This window comes from Gossypium hirsutum, chromosome A09 (assembly GCF_007990345.1).
Source record: "Gossypium hirsutum isolate 1008001.06 chromosome A09, Gossypium_hirsutum_v2.1, whole genome shotgun sequence".
Classification (NCBI taxonomy): domain Eukaryota; kingdom Viridiplantae; phylum Streptophyta; class Magnoliopsida; order Malvales; family Malvaceae; genus Gossypium; species Gossypium hirsutum.
Genome location: NC_053432.1, coordinates 66,169,906 through 66,193,548, shown reverse-complemented (window position 1 = coordinate 66,193,548; position 23,643 = coordinate 66,169,906). Strand labels below are relative to the sequence as shown.

General features: G+C 33.5%; 1 long non-coding RNA gene across 1 annotated transcript; it reads left to right on the top strand.

Moving 5' to 3' along the window:
* Positions 1–21,617: 21,617 nt before the first annotated feature.
* LOC107890295 (uncharacterized) lies at positions 21,618–22,619 on the top strand. The gene is made up of 2 exons (XR_001681911.2): positions 21,618–21,788; positions 22,130–22,619. It is a non-coding gene; the product is annotated as an uncharacterized lncRNA (long non-coding RNA).
* Positions 22,620–23,643: the final 1,024 nt, after the last annotated feature.

Genomic DNA, 23,643 nt, shown 5'->3' with positions numbered 1-23,643 from the left:
AAATGAAATAAACGAGAACATATTTTGAATTCTGTACAATGAGAAATTTGATTCGTAATGAAGAGTGGTCAGATTAGTCAAACAGTGAAACATGGAAACTTTAAGAAAAATCTGGTATTGATTGGCCATACCAAAAATTATGAAAATTTTATGGATAGAATATATATGAGTCTATTTTCAAGGAAAATTAACAGCACTTGATTTGGAGTTTCGTAACTCCAGTTATAAATGATTTAGTGACTGTTGCTCAGGAAGACAGCTTGCAGTGAAATTATGATTATGTGGTAAACATTGACAAAATTTATTAATGAGTTGCTTATTGATTTCTTATAAGCTTACTATGATCTGTAGGTGTGGTTGATCGAATATTGTAAGGGGTTAATACGTAGTTTGTATTTGAATAGTTAGATTAACGTGTTAGTAATCCAATTGTAGGCGGTTCGTGTGTGGATCTCGTCAGCATATTGTCGCAAACATGTGTGTAACTAACACCCTCTTTCTTAGTCTAGATCGGCAAAAGTCGAAATGCCGAAATGCCGAAAACCGGTATTTTGTAGATTTGCAAGTGTGCGAATGCTCGTGAGGTAAATCGATTAATGTTTTTGGTAAGCTGCAATGTTTGGACTGCAAAGTGCATGATTTCTGTGCCCTCGATATTTTTGGGCTTAATGGGCCAAAATTGGAATGATGGGCCAACGGGCCCAATTCGGTAAGAACCCTCGGTAGTGATTCTGTTAGTACGTGAAAGGTAGGAATATCCATGAAAAACCTTAAAATAGATAAATTACTGAAATACCTTTAAAAGTGAAAAATTTACAGTTTTACCCCTAGGAGATAAATTACCGAAATACCCATAGGGTTAAATTGACCTAAATGCATGTTTGACTGTTGTTATTTACTGCATGCCATGTTGTTATTATCTGATGCATGGGACTGGGATATTGACGGAGGAAGTACTGAAAGTGGCTTGTCCACGTACTGTAGGCTTTGCCTCAATTTACTGTTAACTGAGCAGCAAGGCTGCAACTGTGGAGTGTTGGGCTGGGTGGGTTGAGCTATTCCCCACATGGAGTGTATGGCTGGTACGGGTGGAGTGTAGTGGTTGGTGGGTTGAGTAGTCTCCCCAAATGCGCTTGCATATGTTTACTGATGTTGCATGTATTTTGAAATGGGCCTATGGGCCATACTGTTATTTGAATAAGGGGCTAAGGCCCAATTTATTGTAATCTGAAAAGGGCTCTGGCCCAGTACCACTGTTACCTGAATGGGCTTAGGCCCAATGGGCTTGAGCTGACTTGGGCTTTGAATGGGTTTTCCTTACACACTGAGTTTCCCCAAACTCACCCCTTCTTTAACCTTGTAGGTGAGCCTTGATGTGGGTGACTTGGAGCCAGAGGGGATTCAGAGTGGCCATGGTGAATACTTTTGGGTTTGAAAAAGAGACTGGTTTTCTTAAGTTATTTTTAATTGCTATTTAATTTTTGGGTTGTAATAAGGCCATTTTAACTTTATTTTCTTCTTTGACTTTTCTGGGATTATATTATTAAAAACAACTTTAAATTGATGGATACTAATTCAAATGGGCTAGACATAAGGTGTGATTTCAAAACGATACTTGTTTTTTTAAAAAATAACACGACGTCACGAATATCCGGTTTACCAAAGATAATCACTCAAAGAAATTTCAACTTGTTATAACCAAGTGTGGCAATGGATGTGGACATGTCTAGGATTGGATCCAATCGGAGAGCTTGGTACTTAAGCAGCCTTCATGGCTCACCTCCTCTATTATGGATACCTACCTGGTGCCCAGCTTCCATTCACTTGGTTAGTTTGACAAAAGTTGGCTTTTTTTTAAAACACTAAAAAGGGAACACGGGTTTTTGACTTCAAAGTGGCACGTCGGATTCGGCCTTAACGACTGGGCTGGGTTTGGGGTGCTACAGTTTATTCTTAAAAGTTACCCTTATTCTACTATCTAACAGTTCCGACCCTTCTTCACTAAAAATTAATTATCTCCTCTTACGGGATTCGAATAATGTTCTCGTTTGTTTCTCTTGATATAAATTTAAGCCCCTAAATATTTTTTTCAATTTTTTATTATTTTCCAAATTCAGAACAGGGGAACCCAAAATCATTCTGACATTGTCTCACAAAATTTATTATATCTCATGATTTACAATTCCATTGCTTACATCGTTTCTTCTATAAGAAACTAGACTCAATAAGATTTAATTTCATATTTTATTCATTCTCTTTTTTGATTTCTACAATTTTTTGTGATTTTTCAAAGTTAGACTACTGCTGCTGTCCAAAACAGTTTTAATGCAAAATGTTTATTTCCATTTTACCCCAAATTTCACAGTTCATACAATTTAGTCCTATCTCAATTAACCCCTGAAAATTAGAACTTTAGCACTAGACCTTCATTCCAAACTCTTTCATAATTAGGTCCTAAAATCAATTTCCATCAATTTTACTTGATAAAATCATCATATATCAAAATTAAAGCTTCAATTTTATATTTATTCATCATATTCTTCTAGCACTCATCCATAGAAACTTTAAAAATTAGCCGTGGAATAAAAAACTAATGACATGGTAAATTGGACTCAATCGTAGAAGTCCAAAATCTTAGAAATTTCAAGGAGAAAGCAAGAATTAAACTTACATGAAGCTAGAGTATGAAAACCAGCTTGAACTCTCTTCCATGACTATTTTTCAGCTGATGAAAATGAAAAGAAAATGAAGAGAATTCTCAATATTCCAATTTGGTCCCATTTTAATTTAGCTAATTTTGTCAATTTTTCAATCTTACCCTTATTTCACTCATTTCCTGATTTTTCTCAGCTATTTTTGCCAAAATATTTCCTTTGGGATCATTTGCACTTTAGGTCCTTCCTCATTTGACAATTGAGCTATTTAATCCTTCTAGCTACTTTTACACCTTTTTCAATTGAGTCCTTTTTATTTAATTAATCACCCAAACGTTAAAATTTTCTAACGAAATTTTAACACTACTTTATTGGCACTCCGTAAATATTTATAAAAATATTTATGGTTCGATTTATAACACTGAGATCTCGATACTTTTTTTCTCAATTTTTTAACCAAATAAATCTTTATAAAACACAATTTACTATTTCAAAAATCTTTTAAAAGCTACATTTGGCTCATAAATATTAAATAATATAATCTACGAGTTCATTTTTCGGATTTGGTGGTCTCTAACCACTACTTCTGACATCACTAGAATTTGGGCTATTACATCTATAATGTCTTGATGATGGTTCTTTTATATATTTGTTACTTTATTCTGATGATATGTTAATTGCGACTAAGAATCCATCTGAAATTGATCGCCTTAAAACCATGTTTAACTTTAAGTTTGAGATGAAGTATTTAGGTGCAACAAAGAAAATTTTAAGGATGGAAATTTTGAGAGAGACATTTCGGAAGATTATTTTTATCACAACAAAGGTACATCAAGAAGATTCTTGAGCGATTTGAGATGCAAGATGCAAAATCGATAAGTACTCATTTAGTTTCACACTTGAAATTCCCAATTTCAGATTCTCCACAACATGAAGAAGGTAAAAGGTATATGCCAAAAATACCTTATTCAATCACAGTTGGAAGTTTGATGTATACAATGGTATGCACTCGTCCCAATATTTCACATGTTGTTAGTGTTGTTAGCTGATACATGGCCAATCCTGGTAAGTTACACTAGTATGCAGTTAAGTGGATTTTCAGATATTTACAAGGTACTTCTAACATGTGCTTAGAGTTTAGAAGAACTCAAAAGGGTTTAGTCGAATATGTTGATTCTGGTTATGCAGGAGACTTAGATCGAATAAGGTCTCTCACAATTTACCTATTTTCTTTTTGGTAGTTGGAAAGCGACACTTCAAGCTATAGTGGTTTTGTCGACTATTGAAGCAGAATACATGGCAATTACAAAAGCAGTAAAAGAAGCAATTTTGTTAGGGGCTTGTTCAGTGAATTCGTAAGTGAAAAAGAGGCAACTGTCATATATTGTTATAGTCAAAGTGTTATACATCTCACCAAAGATCAAATGCATCACGAGAGAACGAAGCACATAGACATTTATTATCATTTTGTTTGAGATGTGATCATTCAATGGGACATTCATATTCTTAAATTTGGCACAGAACACAATCCAATCAACATATTGACAAAGAGCCTTCTAGTTTCAAAATTTGAGCATTGCTTAGACTTGGTAAGTATCCGATGAAAAACCAGTTAAGCCCGTAACAGGGCTCGACAAGGGAGTTGGTCCAAATACGAGTCAATGTGGAGATCTGTGGGAGAATGCCTCTTATTTTAACCAAAGTTAATTTTAGTTTTTCTTCTCCTAGTTAAACTCTATTTTTAGTTTCTCACTTAAAGTCTAATTAATCTAGAGTTGTTATAGTCATATATGCTACAAATTTCAGCCTATAAATAAGCCTTACTTACTATGAGTTTTACATAATAAAAATATTTAGATTGAGATAATTTTATTCTTTATTTCAAAGAGTTTTTCTTGTGGGGCTTTGGTTTTCTTTTAATTCTCTCAATTTTTTGTACTCTCCTTTATTACACTGAAATCTTCTTATACCCGTGATTTTTTACCCTCTTTTAAGGAGTTTTTCCACATAAAATTTGCATGTTTGATATTTTCAATTCTTATTTTCTTCACTTTGTTCGTTGTTTAATTGAGTTTATCCCTTACATTATGATCCATAAATTATTTTTAAAGTAATAAAATGTAGAAGTTATCTTAACAAAGTCATTAGAGTTGTTATTTAGTCATCACCTTCATGCAATACTTGTTGTAGAAGGCCCAAATTGCCCGGGCCCATTTTACAACTTTTGACCCAAACAAAACAAACCCAAACCCAATAGCCTAACCTAACCCTAGCCCAACAAAATCAGAAAAAGAAAAAACCCTAGCCCCCCCCAAGTTCAGCTGTAGTACCAGCATACCCACACGCCTCCTCCTAGCCTGCTACCACCACCTGCTCCCATTCCATCACCTGCAAAAGAGAGACGAACACGCAACAGACAACGCAGAGCAGTAGCAAAGAAACAATATAATATGTATTCAAATTGGCTATAAAGCCAGAGAAATGTAACACAAAAAATGGGGATTTTTTTCTTTCATTTTCGAAATAAAAAAAAATACAAAAGAAAGTTGAAACAAAGGTGATTCTCATTCGCTATTTTCGTTCATTTTTCTACTTTTAAGTTTTTTTTCTTCTCGTTTAAATACGAAAATATAAAAAAAGAAGGAATGACTCACCTAAATCGGTTGATTCGCTCACCGTCAGTGAAGGGCATGCCGGAAAAGGAGAAGAAACCGGGTGTTTCTTTGTTGCTCCGCTGAAGTTTGGACGAGTTTTCGAGGTTTTGGCCTCAGATCCTTGCTCTACATGAAACAAGCTCGAAAAGGGGCATTTTTGGGTTTCTCCGGCCACCTCGGACTGCGGCGCCGTCACCGGCGACCAACCGCCGCCACGGTGGTCCGGCGACCATCTCAGACCGGAAAGGGGAGAGGTTGAGAGGGAGTTGAGAGAGTTTTTTTTTTTTGAACAGAAGAGTTGAAATGAAATTTTTTAAAAAAATTGGTTTAAATAGGCCTCCAAAACGGCGCCGTTTTGGGCAGGCCTCTCAGGCACAGAAACGACGTCGTTTTGGCCACCCCGATTTTCGACCCGACCCGCACAGCTAGGATCCGCGTGCTTTCTAGTGCATAGGAAATTTGCGCAATCAGCCCTTCCGCTTTTTCTGCGCGCTACAATCTAGTCCTTTTACCCTTTTCTTATTTTTACAAATTTGGCCACATATTTTCCACGCGTTTCAATTTAGTCCCTGGCTCGTTAAGGGACGCATGCATTGGGATATTTTCCCATTTAGTCCTTATTTCTTGGCGCGCTTTTTATTTTGGCCCTCCGTTTTGCCCTTTTCTTTTATTTATTTTTAATTTATCCTTTCAACTTTATTTTAATTTCGATTTCATCCTTTGTTTAATCAATTTCAATCCTTTTAGATTTTATATAACATCATTTTATTTTCATTTATTTTTATTTATTTATTCATTTGTTTTACTATTTATTTACCTCTGTTATAATCAAAGTTTTGTTTTCCCCTAATACTTATTTACTTAGTATTTATACCTATTATATTATTTATTTATTTACAGCTTGTTTCTTTAATTTTACTTAAGTTACAATTAAGTCCTTATTTTAATTTATTTATTTATTCATTTACTTTCTTGTTTATAAATTCATCCTTTATGGAATTCATTCGCATGTTTGTCTATTATCTATATATATTATTCATTTATTTTTATTTTAATTCTTGTAATTCGTTTATTTACTGTTTTTTTATTCCTTTTCTTTTTTATTTATTTTGTTTTACTTTTAATGTTAATGTTATTTTATTTTGATTATTACTATTATATTATTAGTAGTATTATTAGTTATTTATTTATTATCATTTTGATCATCTTCACTATAACTATTATTTTCTGTTATCATTATTTTTACTATAATTTTTTTTATATATTATTATTATTTATATTATTATTGTTATTATTTTAATGTCATTATTGTTCTAATTATATTTTCTTTTTACGCCTATTATTATATTATCATATCATTATATCATTAATTGAGTATATTATTACTATAATTATTATATCTCCAGATATTTTCCTACTCAAATACTATTATTTATCTATTTGTATTTATCTATTTATATCTCTATCATCATTGTATTTCTACGTCTTGTATCTTTATTCGTATTTATGTACTAATACCATTATTTCATTATTATTTTATATTATATATACAGATATAGTTTATATTAAAATTATTTTTATTATATATTATTGATTTCATGTTGTTTTATATGTATTTTCTTTTAAATTAATTTATATATATATTTCCTTTCAAATATATTATCTATATAGTTTACTTCTTAAAAAAATTTATTTTATACTTTTGTTATTTAAAACTCTTTCATATATTATTATCCCTTTTATATATTATTTATATTAAGTTTTTTATTGTATATATATTATCAACTTTAAATAGACATATTTTGTTTTTTAAAATATTTTGTATATTATTTGACCCAAACTCCCTCTCTCGTAACATCTATTTTAATAATCGTTCATGTATTATTAGTTTTTATTTTATATATGTATATTATTTCAAATTCTAGCATGTGTTATTCTTTTCTAATTCCTCATATAGTTTTAAATTATTTTGTATCATATTGGTTCCTAGTTCCATGTTGTTTTGTATGTTATATGTTTTTTGTTTTCATATTATTTCATATATTATTGTTTCATACTGTCCATTAGTCTTTTGTGTTGCTATCTTAATTTTATTTATCTATGTTTGACAACTTATTATAGTTTTATTCTGATTTGTTTTTTTTATACTATTTTCATTTATTAATAGAGCTCGCTATCCATGTATATTTTTTCATGTTTATTCGCCTCTCATTCACAATTGTCGCATTGTAGTTTTCAACTTATTAATCCAAAATCAATGATTCCACTTTATTTCAAGTCAAATTAATGTATCTTGAGTTGATTTTATAAAACGAAGGCAATGTTTGATGTTTGGAAATTCGAGGAATCGTGCCCTATCGTGCTGGGTTTCGATTTCCCGTTTGTTCAAAATAATCGAATATTCCTTTAGAATTTCACTTGTGTTTTCTAAATTCTAAGACAAGGCAATGTTCAATGTTTAGAAATTCGAAAAATCGTGCCCTACCCTGCTAAGTTTCGATTCTTCGTTAGACTAAATCATGGGACATCCTTTTGTAATTTTCAACGTGCAAGCCTTCAGGGATAAAAAATCAATTGTATTTCCAAAGGTATGAAGAATCGTGTCCAATCGTGCTGAATGTGATGTTATATACCTTCGAAACAAGAGAATTTTGACAACCAACTTGAACCACACAAATATTTTAAAAACGAACCATATTTCAAAATATTTTAAAATCTTAGACATTAAGACATTAATTAATCAATTTGGTACCAATTTTGGGCATTACGAGGGTGCTAATCCTTCCTCATATGTAACTGACTTCCGAACCCGTTTTTTCTACTTTCGAGGACCAAAATTGTTGTTTAAATAAATCAAATCATTTATTAAAAACAAGCGATTTTACAAGGTGACCTGATCACACCTCATCAAAAAGGATTGGTGGCGACACCCATTCTCGTTTTCATTTCCAAAATCAAGTCGACCCCGTCTTTCAAAAAAAATGGTTTTGACAGCTTGGCAACTCCACTAGGGACTGAACAAGAGAATCAAACCATAAAATTGATTATTTTCTGTCCCTTTGTCTAAAGTTGAAAATTTGTTTTGAAATTCATGATTCTTTTGATTGCCTTTGTTGGTATGATTGTTAAGGTTCGGGTCTTGTAGAATACTATTGCGTTGCATTGCATGACCAATGTGGTCACACCTTTTAAGTGGGAGTGAGAAGCTATGCCTTCGTGAGTGTTTCACCTCCGCATGGGCTAGTCGATTGCTTCCAGGATACATCCGTACCTATGATTTCGTGAGATTTTCATCTCTGCATGGTCATAGGGAAATGTATTTCACTGAACCAAACTAGATCCATATGAGCCTATAATGGGTGAGGATCGAGGAATCTGCTGGTTCAGGTACCCTTACTCTAGAACTGAGCCACATATAGAGAGACCTAGGAGCTTACCCTAGGTAGAGCCACTCCGAACCCCTAGAGGTCACCCAAATAGGTGCTTTATTTGTTATTTATTTCTCCTGTACTAACATGTTTTGTTTTTGTTTTATTTATAACTGCATTGCATTACATCATCATAGAAAGGAGGTGTTGATTCATATTCGAGAGCTGTCACGTCTTGATTGCCTTAAAGGAGCTGACAAGTATCACGAGGATAAGTGAGCAATGAGTTGCGACCCAGATCAAGCAAAAAGGAGATAGAGGAGGCACCCCCATTAAAGAGTTCGTGAGATTTGATCTTAACATCTAGATACGAAGAAAGGGATCGATGTCTTCACTTTAAGTATTATGGCAATGCCGCATATGTAATCCGTTTTATGAAAAGGAATTTGTTTTCTAGAAAAGTTGTTCTAATGAAATTGAATTCAGAATCAATGCATTTCTTTCTTTTGCATTCATTCCATGCATTTGCATTTACATTTGCATGGCATTGCATTATTTGCATTAGATTTTCCCAAAAGGGCCCTAATTAGGTAAAATTATTTCAGAATCGACAAAAGATATGGACCAAAGATTGGAAAGACTTGAACTGTTTCAAAAAGAGATGCATGACCAGTTACAAACTCAAATGCAAGAGCGAATAGCGAAGATCCAGCAAGATATGAGGGACCAAATGCTAGAGTCCCAAAGAAATATGATGAATCAGTTGTCCCAATTACTGACTAAGGGGCTAGGAAAAGAAAAAAAACTCTATGATCAATGTTGGGGAGGACAATGAGGAGTCTCTGTACCCTCCGGGTTTCACTCCGATATATGATCAGACATGTCCGCAAGATGTACCTATTGCTATCAAATCCCAACAACATCAGGCCGATACCTCGACACCCATGAACTACCCGACGGGCTCAGGTTCCAATCCAAGGAACAATCCAACCAATCATGTAAGTTCTGAGCTAGACGAAATGGCAGGAATAGAAAAAGCAAGGATTGAACTGCCAAGACATCTCGAAGATCGATACAAGTGGTTGGGAGAAAAACTTAGAGCGATGGAGAATGCTGATTACCATCGCGGGGTTAACGCCAAAGATCTCAGCTTGGTCCCAGATTTAGTACTCTCGCCGAAATTCAAGACTCTAGAATTTGAGAAATATAATGGGACTAGTTGTCCTGAAGCTTACATCACTATGTTCTGTCGAAAAATGATAGGTTACGTTGATAACAATCAACTGTTAATTCATTGCTTCCGAGATAGTCTGATTGGGTCAGCTACCAAATGGTACAACCAATTGAGTCATGCCAAAATTCATTCATGGAAGGACTTGGCACAAGCTTTCATGAAGCAATATGGCCACGTGACAGACATGGCGCCTGACAGAATTACATTGCAGAATATGGAAAAGAGGCGAAGTGAGAACTTTAGGCAATATGCCCAAAGATGGAGAGAAGTAGCGACACAAGTCCAGCCATCTCTTCTAGAGAAAGAAACTACGATGCTTTTCGTCAACACTCTAAAAGCCCCGTTCATTACCCATATGTTGGAAAGCACTACCATGAGCTTCTCAGATATAGTAATGTCCGGTGAGATGATTGAAAATACAATTAGGAGTGGGAAGATAGATGCAGGAGAAAGCGCCTAGAGGTCAACCCCAAAGAAAAATGAAAATGAAGTGAATAATATGAACAAATGGTATCCCAAATTGGTCAACGCAGGCCAGCCAAGGACTGTTACCACTAACCATCAAGGCTCTTCAAGGCAGGAATCTAACTCGAGGCCAAATACAGAAAAGCTTCGGTTTACACCCATCCCGGTGTCATATAAAGAGTTGTATCAGAATCTTTTTTATGTACATGTAGTGTCTCCATTCTACTCGGAACCAGTGCAACCCCGTTCCCAAAATGGTATAATGAGAATGCTCAATGTGAATACCATGCGGGAATAACGGGACACTCAATCGAAAATTGTACTACATTTAAAAAGTTGGTCGAAAGGTTCATTGAAATGGGAATTGTGAAGTTTGATGATTCCTCAAAACCTAATCGCTCTGACAATGCAGTAAATACGATATTTGAAAGTGAGGGCAAAGGAGTTGCGATGCCTTGAACAAATCAAAAGTTTGGAAGGAGTATTGGGGGAATCTGAATGACATATCCGAAGAAGGAACCGGGGAATAAAGTTTTCAAACCCTTGCATACTTGAGAGTGTTGTGAAACAATGGGACTGTGGAAGAGATCCCTTTATTTCTAGAGCTAATATTCAAAACATGCTTGTTGCTTTAAGCCTAGAAGCAATAAGAATCTTTTGGTGAAATAGGCTTGTGTCATAAGTTTTTATTTTAATAAAATGCATCTTTTTTAGCAAATATTCTTTGATTTCATTTCAAACGGTACAAATAATTGTTCTTAGATTCTTTTATTCTTTGGACTTTCTTTCAAATATTCATTCATGATTATACCGTACAAATAATCATCCTTAGAATCATTTATTCTTTGGCATCTGCCTTCAATAGGTCCCCAGATATCAATGACATGAGCGAAGTTGCTACTGACCCAGAATCTCCTTTTGAGCAAGATATGTGTTTTGAGGGATCTCAGGAATTGGAAGATGACAGAGATTGTAACATATCTCCTAATGTGTTAAGGATGGTAGAGTAAAATTAAAACAGATCCTACCTTACAAAAAGTCAGTGGACAGTAAGCCTAGGACAAGAGAAAGAGGCAAAACATCGGAGTCTACATCACCACAAAGACAAAGTGAGACATTATTAAGTTGTTCCAAGAATTCAAAGATATTTTCACATGATCGCATCTAGATATGCCTGGGCTACTAAGGCCTATAGATGCTAAAAGGGGTCTATACGAGTGTTAGAAGGACACATGCTAATGGCTTTACGTTAGCCAGGCTAATCATGAGGCTCAAGTGCTGCTGATCCACCATGGAAGGGGATTGTATCAGTTATGCTGTAAATGCCGAATTTATGGAGACAAGATTCATGTGCTCATTCATTTCTTCATAGATTTTCTCTATGTGGGGCATTGAGGTTATTGGGCCGATCTCATCGAAAGCTTCTAGTAGGCATCAATTACTTTGCCAAGAGGGTGAAAGTCGTTTCACATACCAATCATCAAATTATAAAAAAAAACTAAGGATCATGGGGAAGATGATCGAGACTTGTAAAGATTGGCATAAGAAGTCATCATTTACCCTCTATCCTCATCGAACGTTGGCCAAGACCTTCGCCGGGGCAACATATTTCATTAGTCTAGGGATAAAAATGGTTTTGAAGAAGAGATTCCTTGTCTATGATTCTTGACAGAGTTGAAGTTGGATAAGGCAAAATGGATCAAATCCCGATAGGATTAGTTGAATTTGGAGAAAGATGATTGAAAGTTATCTGTCGAGGTCCAATACACTAGAAATGACTAATGCGAGCTTACTATAAAGAGGTTTATCTTAAATAATTCCACGATGAGAACTTGATATTGAAGAAGATCATTCCTATACAAAAGGACTTCAGAGAAAAGTGGATGCCAAGCTGAAAAGGACCTTATATAATAAAGAAAGTTTGTTCTGGAGGGGCATTGATATTGACCGAAATGGATGGCAAAGATTTGCCTAAATCGGTGAATTCAAATCCAGTCAAAGAGTATTCTACCTAAAAGGAAAGAGGCCAAGGCGAAAACCCGCAAAGGGCGCCTTAAAAAAAAGGAAAAAAAAAGGGAGAGGCCAATGTGAAAACTTGCAAAGGATGCCTTGAAACCAAAAAGAATATAAAAATAATAATAATAATAAAGGGAGAGGCCAAGGCGAAAACCCGCAAAAGGCGCTTTGAGACCAAAGGGGATTTGAGTTGAAAACCAGAAAAGGGCGGCTCAAATTTGGATCAAAGTGGGGCATACAACAATCTTGCTATGCCTAAATTAATAATGAAGAAGTATGCTACGTCTTGGGGCATCGACAAAGTACTCTGGATCCTCTAAACACATATTAAGCTTAGAAATATCCTCAAGAAGTTGGTACAGAGAAGCTCAAGCTGCGATATCTGGGGCACCTAGCTCTCATTTTGCCCATTTAAATTTGTTATCTTTGATTACCTTATTCTTTTCAAGAAATGTCCCAATAATTTTCCTTCTTATTGTATCTCTATCTTTGATTAACTTATTTATTTTGAGTTAATTTCCTTCTTATTGCATTTGCAATCTTTGATTAATTTATTCACTTCAAGCTATACTCCCGATCAATTACCCTTTTGTCCATCATTTTGTCTTTTTTTCGAGCATTTTGCATTGAAATAACGATTAATGGACCAGTAATACTTTCAAAAAAGAAGTTCTGCATATTACTCTGGAAGCTTCTAAATAATACAAGAACCTGAAACAGGACTATTGTTTAGAACTCACCAAGCCTAAGGGTTGGAAATATTGGAGAAAGATGATTATCTTTTTGGACTTTTTATAGGTTGAACAAAAAGATGAGACATTTCATCGATGACACAATCTCGACAAATAACGAGCAATGTCAACCCAAGTGTAAAAAGGGTCACTCTCGGGAAAATGATACTATGCATTCTTACAGATATCAGACATACATATCTGGTCATTACACCCAATGAATGGTGTAACAGATTAAATTGATTAAAGATGATATAAATCCTATACCTCTGAGTTGTAGCAGGATGGATGAAAGAAACCAAATGTTATTCCCCTGAAGTTGTGGTGGGAGGTACAAACTTTATGTCTCATAAGGTACAGTGGAAGGGACTCTAAAATTATAGCGGGGCAAACTTGCTGAGTAAAATGTGATTGTTTCTTTGACTTTTCTGTCAAGAATACCAGCCGAACAAGATTGCAGCATAATACGACAGTGATAATGTCCTGATAAACAACTAGCGATGATACCTTAAAGGGATCATTCTCATTTTTTGTATTCATTCATAACACATCTAGTTAGGAGCATTTCGATCATAGCATCCTAATCATTTGGCATAAGCATATGTATTTGAAACCGATTCTACAGATCATACCCCTAGAGGATGGTGTAACAACGTCTGAAAATTACAGATCTTATCTCCCTAAGCAGTAGTGGAACAGATCGAAGACGGTGAGCCTTAACCCCCTAAGTAGTAGGGTAACAGGTTGAATTTACAAGATCTTATTACCCTAAGCAGTAAGGAAATAGATCGAAGGCGATGGGCCTTAACCCCCTAAGCAATAGGGTAACAGGCTGAAAATTGTAGATTTTATCTCCCTGAAATGGCGTTGGAGCGGCTAGAAGCCACAGCAGATCTCCTTGAAGTTTCAGCGGATCTTTTCTCCCTGAAATGACGTTAGAGCGGCTAAAAGCCACAACAGATCTCCTTGAAGTTTCAGCGGATCTCTTCTCCCTGAAATGGCGTTAGAGCAGCTAGAAGCTACAACAGATCTTCTTGAAGTTTCAGCGGATCTCTTCTCCCTGAAATGGATTTAGAGCGGCTAAAAGCCACAATAGATCTCCTTGAAGTTTCAGCGGATCTCTTCTCCCTGAAATGGCGTTGGAGCGGCTAAAAGCTACAGCAGATCTCTTTGAAGTTTTAGCTGATCTCTTCTCCCTGAAATGGCATTGGAGCGGCTAAAAGCCACAACAGATCTCCTTAAAGTTTCAGCGGATCTCTTCTCCCTGAAATGGCGTTGGAGCGGCTAAAAGCCACAACAGATCTCCTTGAAATTTTAGTGGATCTCTTCTCCCTAAAATGGCGTTGGAGCGGCTAAAAGCCACAACAGATCTCCTTAAAGTTTCAGCGGATCTCTTCTCCCTGAAATGGCGTTAGAGCAGCTAGAAGCCACAACAAATCTCCTTGAAGTTTCAGCGGATCTCTTCTCCCTGAAATGACGTTAGAACGGCTCGAAGCCACAGCAGATCTCCTTGAAGTTTCAGAGGAGTAGATTCAAGTCACAATTCTTATCTCCCTAAAGTTGCAGTGGAGCAGAATGAAGATAGTAAATCTTATTTCCCAGAAGTTACAGTAGAACATATTGAAACTATAAATAAACAGATCTTATCTCTCTGAAGTTACAGTAGAGCAGATCAAAACAAACCTTATCTACCTGAAGTTGCAGTGGAGCAGGTTGAAGTCACTAGTCTTATCTCCCTGAAGTTGCAATGGAGTAGACTGAAGATAGCAAATCTCGTTTCCCTGAAGTTGCAGTGGAACAGGTTAAAGCTATAAGTAGTCGCAATGGAGCATATGGAAGCTAATTGAAGAAGAAGAACACCAGAGAAGTCGAGACATAGCAAGACCGGGCAAAATTACCCTTCTTTATGTCTTTACTCTATCCTCGTTACACGACAACGAGCAAAGAGGGGCAGCTATAGAAGGCCCAAATTTCCCGGGCGCATTTTACAACTTTTAACCCAAACAAAACAAACCCAAACCCAATAGCCTAACCTAACCCTAGCCCAAACAAAATCAGAAAAAGAAAAAACCCTAGCCCCCCCAAGTTCAGCCGTCGTACCAGCATGCCCACATGCCTCCTCCTAGCCTACTGCCACCACCTGCTCCCGTTCCATCACTTGCAAAAGAGAGACGAACACGCAACAGACAACACAGAGCAGTAGCAAAGAAACAATATAATATGTATTCAAATTGGCTATAAAGCCAGAGAAATGTAACACAAAAAGGGGGATTTTTTTTATTTCATTTTCGAAATAAAAAAAATACAAAAGAAAGTTGAAACAGAGGTGATTCTCATTCGCTATTTTCGTTCATTTTTCTAATTTTAAGCTTTTTTTTGTTTAAATACGAAAATATAAAAAAAAGAAGGAAGGACTCACCTAAATCGGTTGATTCGCTCACCGTCGGTGAAGGCCACGCCAAAAAAGGAGAAGAAACCGGGTGTTTCTTTGTTGCTCCGCCGGAGTTTGGCCGAGTTTTCGAGGTTTTGGCCTCGGATCGTTGCTCTACGTGAAACGAACTCTAAAAGGGGCATTTTTGGGTTTCTCTAGCCACCGCTGACGGCGGCGCCGTGACCGACGACCGGCGGTCGCCACGGTGGTCCGACAACCATCTCAGATCGGAGGGAGGAGAGGTTGAGAGAGAGTTGAGAGAGTTTTTGTTTTTTGTTTTTTTTTAAGAAAAGAGTTAAAATGAAATTTAAAAAAAATGGTTTAAATAGGCCTCCAAAACGGTGCCGTTTTGGGCAGGCCTCTCAGGCACAAAAATGACGTCGTTTTGGCCAACCTGATTTTCGACCCAACCCGCACAGTTAGGATCCGCGTGTTTTCTAGCGCATAAGAAATTTGCGCAATCAGCCCTTTTGCTTTTTCTGCACGCTACAATCTGGTCCTTTTACCCTTTTCTTATTTTTACAAATTTGGCCACATATTTTTCACGTGTTTCAATTTAATCCCTGGTTCGTTAAGGGACGCATGCATTGGGATATTTTCCCATTTAGTCCTTATTTCTTGGTGCGCTTTGTATTTTGGCCCTTCTTTTTGCCCTTTTCTTTTATTTATTTTTAATTTATCCTTTCAACTTTATTTTAGTTTCGATTTCATCCTTTATTTAATCAATTTCAATCCTTTTAGATTTTATATAACATCATTTTATTTTCACTTATTTTTATTTATTTATTCATTTGTTTTACTATTTATTTACCTCTGTTATATTCAAAGTTTTGTTTTCCCCTAATACTTATTTACTTAGTATTTATATCTATTATATTATTTATTTATTTACAGCTTGTTTCTTTAATTTTACTTAAGTTACAAATAAGTCCTTAATTTATTTATTTATTTATTCATTTACTTTCTTGTTTATAAATTCATCCTTTATGGAATTCATTCGCATGTTTGTCTATTATCTATATATATTATTCATTTATTTTTATTTTAATTCTTGTAATTCGTTTATTTACTATTTTTTTATTCTTTTTCTTTTTTATTTATTTTTTTACTTTCAATGTTATTGCTATTTTATTTTGATTATTACTATTATATTATTATTAGTATTATTATTTTTTTATTTATTATCATTATTATCATCTTCACTATAACTATTATTTTCTGTTATCATTATTATTACTATCATTGTAATAACCTAAGTTTTCCCGGCCCATGAAATAAATAAATAAGGAAGCAAAAACAAAAATAATAAAGTCCTTTTACAGTCCAAATAGGTGGCCCAATTAGTCTAAGAACCTAAATACCCGGTTACACCCAACCTACAAATAGACACGGCCCAAGAGGCCCAAACCACAAACAAAGAACGGAAGACCTAGGGTTTCTGAAACCCTAGGCGCCGCAAGCACCAGACGAAGGCCCCAACTCACGCCACAATCGATGTGCCACAGACAGACTTGTGCCTCATCTCGCGTCGTAATCAGCGCACCAACCCCTCGTCACCGGATCTTCACTCATCTGCAAAAGGATAGAAACAGCAAAAACAACGCAAACATAGTAGGAAACAAAGATTATAAATATATTTTCAGTGGCTATAAAAGCCCGAATCAAAATAATGTAAAGGGACATTTTTACAGAGATAAAACAGATACAGGCATATATACAATAAAAATCAAGAAAAAGGTGATTCACTTTTACTTTATTTTTGTTTTCATTGTGAATACATACAAATATTGCTAAGAATATAAAAAAAAGGGATTTACTGATGGATTTGCGCTGAAAATCGAAGCTTTCCAGCTTCTGGCCGCCGTATCCGGCGGAGATGACGAAGGCACGTGGGCGCGTGAGTCCGATGACCGGGGCTTGGCCCGACGGAGGCCGGAGCCCGGAGGACTTCCTCTCTTTTCCTCTTTCAGAGGATTTTTGTTATTTTTTTTTTTAAAACCAGGGGCTAAAATGATTTTTTTAAGTTTTTTTTTTACATTTATAAGCGACCTGTATGACGTCGTTTTGGGATGACCGTTTAGTGACCAAAATGGTGTCGTTTCAAGGCTGAGGATCCGCGCGTTGACCTGTGACCCGGGGAGGATCTGCGCGTTTTTGGTAACTGGGCAAATTGCTGTTTGAGCCCTTCCGCATTTTTCGTTTTTTAAATGTCGTTTAATTCTAAATTTCTCTATTTTTAAATCTAGCCCTAATAGTTTGTTTCTGTTTCAATTTGGTTCCTGAACCCTTTAAGATGTAATTCTCGAAACGGCGCCATTTTGGGATTAGGGATAATTGCCCAGTGAGTCCCTCGTGTTTTGGCGCACGCTTCAATTGGATTCAAAATTCATTTTATTTTAAAATTAACCCTATAGTTTTGTTTTTATTTCATTTTAATCCCCATTTTATAATTTATTTATTTTAAATATAATATACAGTATTTATTTTTACTATAAACATTATTTATATATGAAAAATTATTATATATATTATTTTTTATTTATATTTGTGTATTATTTGTTATATCATTTATATTTTATTATATATTTTGATTTATACATTTTATTATATATCATTTTATTATATATATTATTCACTATATTATTGTTATTTTACTATATATTATAATTATTCATTATTTATTATTATATAATTTTAAAAATTTGTAAATTATTATTAAATATTGCATTTTTATATATCATTATTAAAATTTAGTATGTAATACACTAAAATTTGTAATAAAGTTTTATTCCTATTATATAATATTATTTTATAAAACATATTAAATTATTACATCATACAGTATATTTTTATTAATCATATATAAAATTTTCTTCTTTATTATTTATCTATGGTTTTAAATATTTTTAAAAATACCTCATTTAATTTTGACTGTATTTTATTTTATTTTTTTTATGTTTATAAGTTGTTATTTATTTTTGCGTCCTTTTGGATTTATTTAGTATCATTTTAATATGTTCTCAAAAAATATTTGTATTTTTTATGTTGTTCATTGTTTATATATATTTGCATGAAAATTGACTATGTATGTTGTTATTTTAAGTTACATTTGTATGTAATATATTAATATATATATTATGCAATTTATATTGCTATATTCATTATGCTCTATGTTGTATTTTGCACGTAACAATAATGCATGTATATTTATGTTATTTATGATTATATATGCATAAAATGATAATGTATATTATGTAATTTATGTCATTATTTATCATTTTTATATTATATTTCATGGAATGTTAAAGTAGGTATCATGTAGGTTAATTTATTTAATATTGATCCTTTGTAATAAGTTAAATGCATCATCGCTTTTTTTAAAAAAACTTTTATATTTCATTTGATCCAAAAGAATTTAAAAATAAGGCAATGTTTTTTGGTACTTAGGAATTCGGGAAGTAGTGCCGTAATATGCTGAGTTGCGATTTTCCGTTTGTCTAAATGCCTAAAATATCCTTCTAAATAAGTTTTGAAAATCACAAGATGATTTCAGTTACGAAAGTTTAAGAATATCGTGTCCAATCATGCTGGATGTGATGTTCATATTCTTTTGAAGCGAAGGAATCTTGATTTTTTTAACTCAAATTATTACAGTTTTTTTTTAAAAAAGGATCTTATTTTTAAATTCTTTCGAACTTTTGACATCAAGACAGAAACGATTAAACTTGTTACCAATTTTGGGCGTTGCGAGGGTGCTCAACCTTCCTCGTACGTAATGGACTCCCGAACCTATTTTCTCATATTTTCGTAGACCAAAATATTTTATAAGGTGATCCAATCACACCTAAAAATGTTGGTGGCGACTCTCATTTTCAAAATACCTCCCTTTTTAAAAAAGAGGTTTCGACAATCATTATTTTTTTATATATTATTATTTATATTATTATTGTTATTATTTTAATGTCATTATTGTTCTAATTATATTTTCTTTTTACGCCTATTGTCAAAACCATTTTTAAATCGAGTTTTACAAAATGGGAATCGACTTAAAAAACAAAAACGGGAGTCGCCACCAATCTTTTTAGGTGCGATTGGATCACCTTTAAAACATTTTATTTTGAAATCATTAGTTTTGGTCTACAAAATCAGAAAACAGGTTCGGGAGCCGATTACGTATGAGGAAGGGTTAGCACCCTCGTTACGCCCTAAAATTGGTACCTAATTGATTATCAAGTGTCTTTAATGTCGGAAATTCAAAAAATTTAAGATGTAGTCCTCTTTAAAATACTTTGATTTTGAAAATTGGGGGTTCACTCGTATCAAAGTATTGACACTAAGTTAGCCTTTTTGGAAATCCTTATCTCGAAACAACAAAACGCCATATCCAATAAGTTAGGACATATTGCTTTGAAATTCCAAGACAGTAGCTTGCATTTAGAAAACCTTTAAAAACTTAGAAGGGTACTTGATTATTCGAACTCAACGAGAAAAGTCGTAACCCAATAAGTTAGGGCACTACTTTTCTCGAAATTCCCAAACATCAAGCATTGCCTTTATATCTTTTTTGAAAACTTTGAAATTTTGTTTTTAATTAATGCATGAGAAATCACATTATCATTATGGAATAGAATATTGCAATTAAAAATGAACAAAACATGCATTTAAACGATACAGTGGCAATAATACAAAAATCGTATACTAGATACATACATATAAAAATAATAAACATAGCAAATGCATACAAAGATATACATAGTATATATTGAAAATGAATAAACAAAACATACAAACATTCAAAATAATAATTAAAAACAATGCATAATATACAACAAAGTAATACAATATCAATGTACATGTTCATAAAATGTAATATCAAATAATAAATATAAAATGACATTTAGCACATGATATATGCAATATAAAAATAAAATGAAATGAGCAATCGTTAACAAAATATACATATAACACAAATAAAACATGATATTTAATAATAATTTTAATATAGTATTTAATATACAATATATATATTAACAAAATATTTATAAAAGAATAATAATTATATATATAAAATATATTGGTTTAAAAGTATGTAAAAGAACTTATAAAACAACACATAATATAAAAAAATATTATTTAAAATAAAATTAAACATAATAATTAATTAATTAATAATTTAATATGAGTACAATATGAGTTAAAAATATAATTTAATTTACAAATTTTAAAATTATGAATAATATAAGGAATAATATAAACATAAATAATATATATGATATACAAAACATATATAAAAAAAAAGAAAAATAATAAGTAATATAGGATAAAAATAAAAATATAATAAATTTTATATAATAAAATATAATTTAAATATATAGGAAATAAGAAATATAATAGATATAATATAAAATAATGAAAGTATATATGTAAAAAATATATATATAAATAATTAATAAATATATATAATACAAGTAAAAATATAATAATAATAATAAAACAATGATGTAAAACAATAATAATTTGTGAAAAATAATAGATAATAAATAATATTAATATATATAATAAAATAATCTTACAATATATAATATAAAAGTAAGGTTAAAAAACAAAAACAAATTACAATATATGAAATATATATATAATAATAAAAATAAATATATAGGGCTAAATTTAAAGCTCAGCAAAATTACTGGGCGAATTCAAAAGAAGTAGAACTGAATTTAGGTCCTAATTAAAACGCGCGCAAAACAAAAGGGACTCATTGGGAAAATTTCCCTATTCCCAAAACGACTGTGTTTTAAACTTGGACTTAAAGCAGCTACTTCAGGGATTAAATCACAACTGAAATAAAATATTAGGGCTAAATCATAAATAAAATAAAACTTAATTGTAAACACAAAAAAGGATAGAAGGATCAATTGGGTAATTAACCCAATCCTCAAAAAACATGCGGATTCTCCCTGGGTAATCGAGTCAACGCGCGGATCCTGGGCCATGAAATGCTGTCGCTTTGTCAAGGCTATATAAGCCAACTTCTCAGCCTTAAACTTATTTGAAACCCGATTTAAAAAACCTAAAATTTTCTCTGAAAGAGAGAGAGAGGAGAGAAGCTCCGGGCTCTGGCCTCCGTAGGCCTCGCCCCGATCGTCGGCCTCACGCGCCCACGCGCCGCCCTAAGGACCACCGCGCATGGTGGCTAGGGTTCGAAAAACCCTTCTTTTCCTTCGCCAATCGTCAGGTAACCTCCCTTTTGTTTTATTTTCTTTTATTATTACTCAAATCCATGTATTCAGGTCAGAAAACAAATAGGTGAAAAAAAAATAAAAGAATGATTTGATTACCGTAAGAAATGAAAAAGGAACTGTTTTATATTTCTTCTACTTTAAATGGATACAACTGCTAGTAAATCTTTATCTCTGTATTTTTGTTTTTTGTTCTATTGTGTGTAAAAATCCCCCTGTTTACAGATTTGAAGAAAGATTTTATAGCCTTAGGCTGTTATGTTTTAGGAAAGAAATCAAAGATTTCTTTCCATATTTTGCCTTGATTTTCTGTCTTTGTTTCCTCTTTTGCTCGCAGGTAATCCACGAGAATCTCGCTCGATCACTGATGTCTGCGCGCTGATGGTGCCAACGCCGGATTCTGGCCTGTCTTGTGCGTCGATGGTGGCGCGACGTATGATGGCAGAGTCGAAAAGTCACGGCGTGCTTGGTGGCGACGATTGAGATGAAAGGCCACGCCTTTTGAAGTGCCTGAAGCTTCTAGAAACTCCTTGCGGCGCGAGGAGAGGGCTAGGGTTTCTAACCCTAGTCGAATGCTTCTAAATTTTGGGCCTCTGAGAGTTTGGGTCTGTTATAGGTTTGGGCTTCGGGCGTATTTGGGTTAAGGTTATAACTGTAATGGGTCCAGTGTGTAAACGAGTTAAGGTTGTAAGTGGGTCCACTGGGCAGCTTTAGGCCTGCTGGGTAGTATCCGGGTAAATGGGTCTGAGATGTTTGATTTTGGGCCCACTGTTTGGGCTTTGTAACATGGACTTAGATTGTTTAATAAATGTATATTTATTTATTTATCCCTTTTATTCTGTTTTTAGCCCAGTTAAATTTGGGCTATTACACCTATTATTATATTATCATATCATTATATCATTAATTAAGTATATTATTACTATAATTATTATATCTCCAGATATTTTCCTACTCAAATACTATTATTTATCTATTTGTATTTATCTATTTATATCTCTATTGTCATTGTATTTCTATGTCTTGTATCTTTATTCGTATTTATGTACTAATACCATTATTTTATTATTATTTTATATTATATATACAGATATAGTTTGTAGCGATGTAAAAATTTTAGCTTGGTCGCTAATTGTGGCGATTTAGTGAAAACTTGAAAACTGAAGTTTGATTTTAAAATAAAGAGGGAGTCGCCACCGATCTTTTTTCTAGGTGTGATCGGACACCTAATAAATCATTCTTCTTTTGAAAGAAAATTCATTTTTTAAATGAAAAGAAGGCCGAGTTTAGGTCTACGTTAAAAGCTAAAGGAAAAGTAGGGTTCGGGAGTCGGTTACGCGCGAGAAAGGTGTTAGCACCCTCGCGACACCCAAAATTGGTATCTTGTTAAACACGTGTTGTCTTGATTTTCAAAAATACAAGTTCAATGTAACATTTAATCGTGATCTGATTGAAAAGATGAGAATTTTTTAGTTTTTCGGGTTTTTTAGAAGAGTGTTCCATCTTTAACACGAGTCGATTGATGTTCACCCAACATAGCGATGAAATCAATGACTTAATGTTAAATCGGTACGTTGCCTTGCTTATTGAAATTGATTTAAATCATGAATAAGAATATTTTCTTTATCAAAAACAATAGAAACTTATAACAATGTTGTAATAAAAGGCGATTTACGAATATATGAAGCGGATGATAAAATAATAACTATAAAGTATTCACGATGTATTTGATATTATGCACGATAATAATAACATTAAACACGAAAGAAAACAATGAATTATATATATACATATGTTATATAATAATATGTAAGGTGATGGAAAATGTAATATTAAAAATACTAATAATAC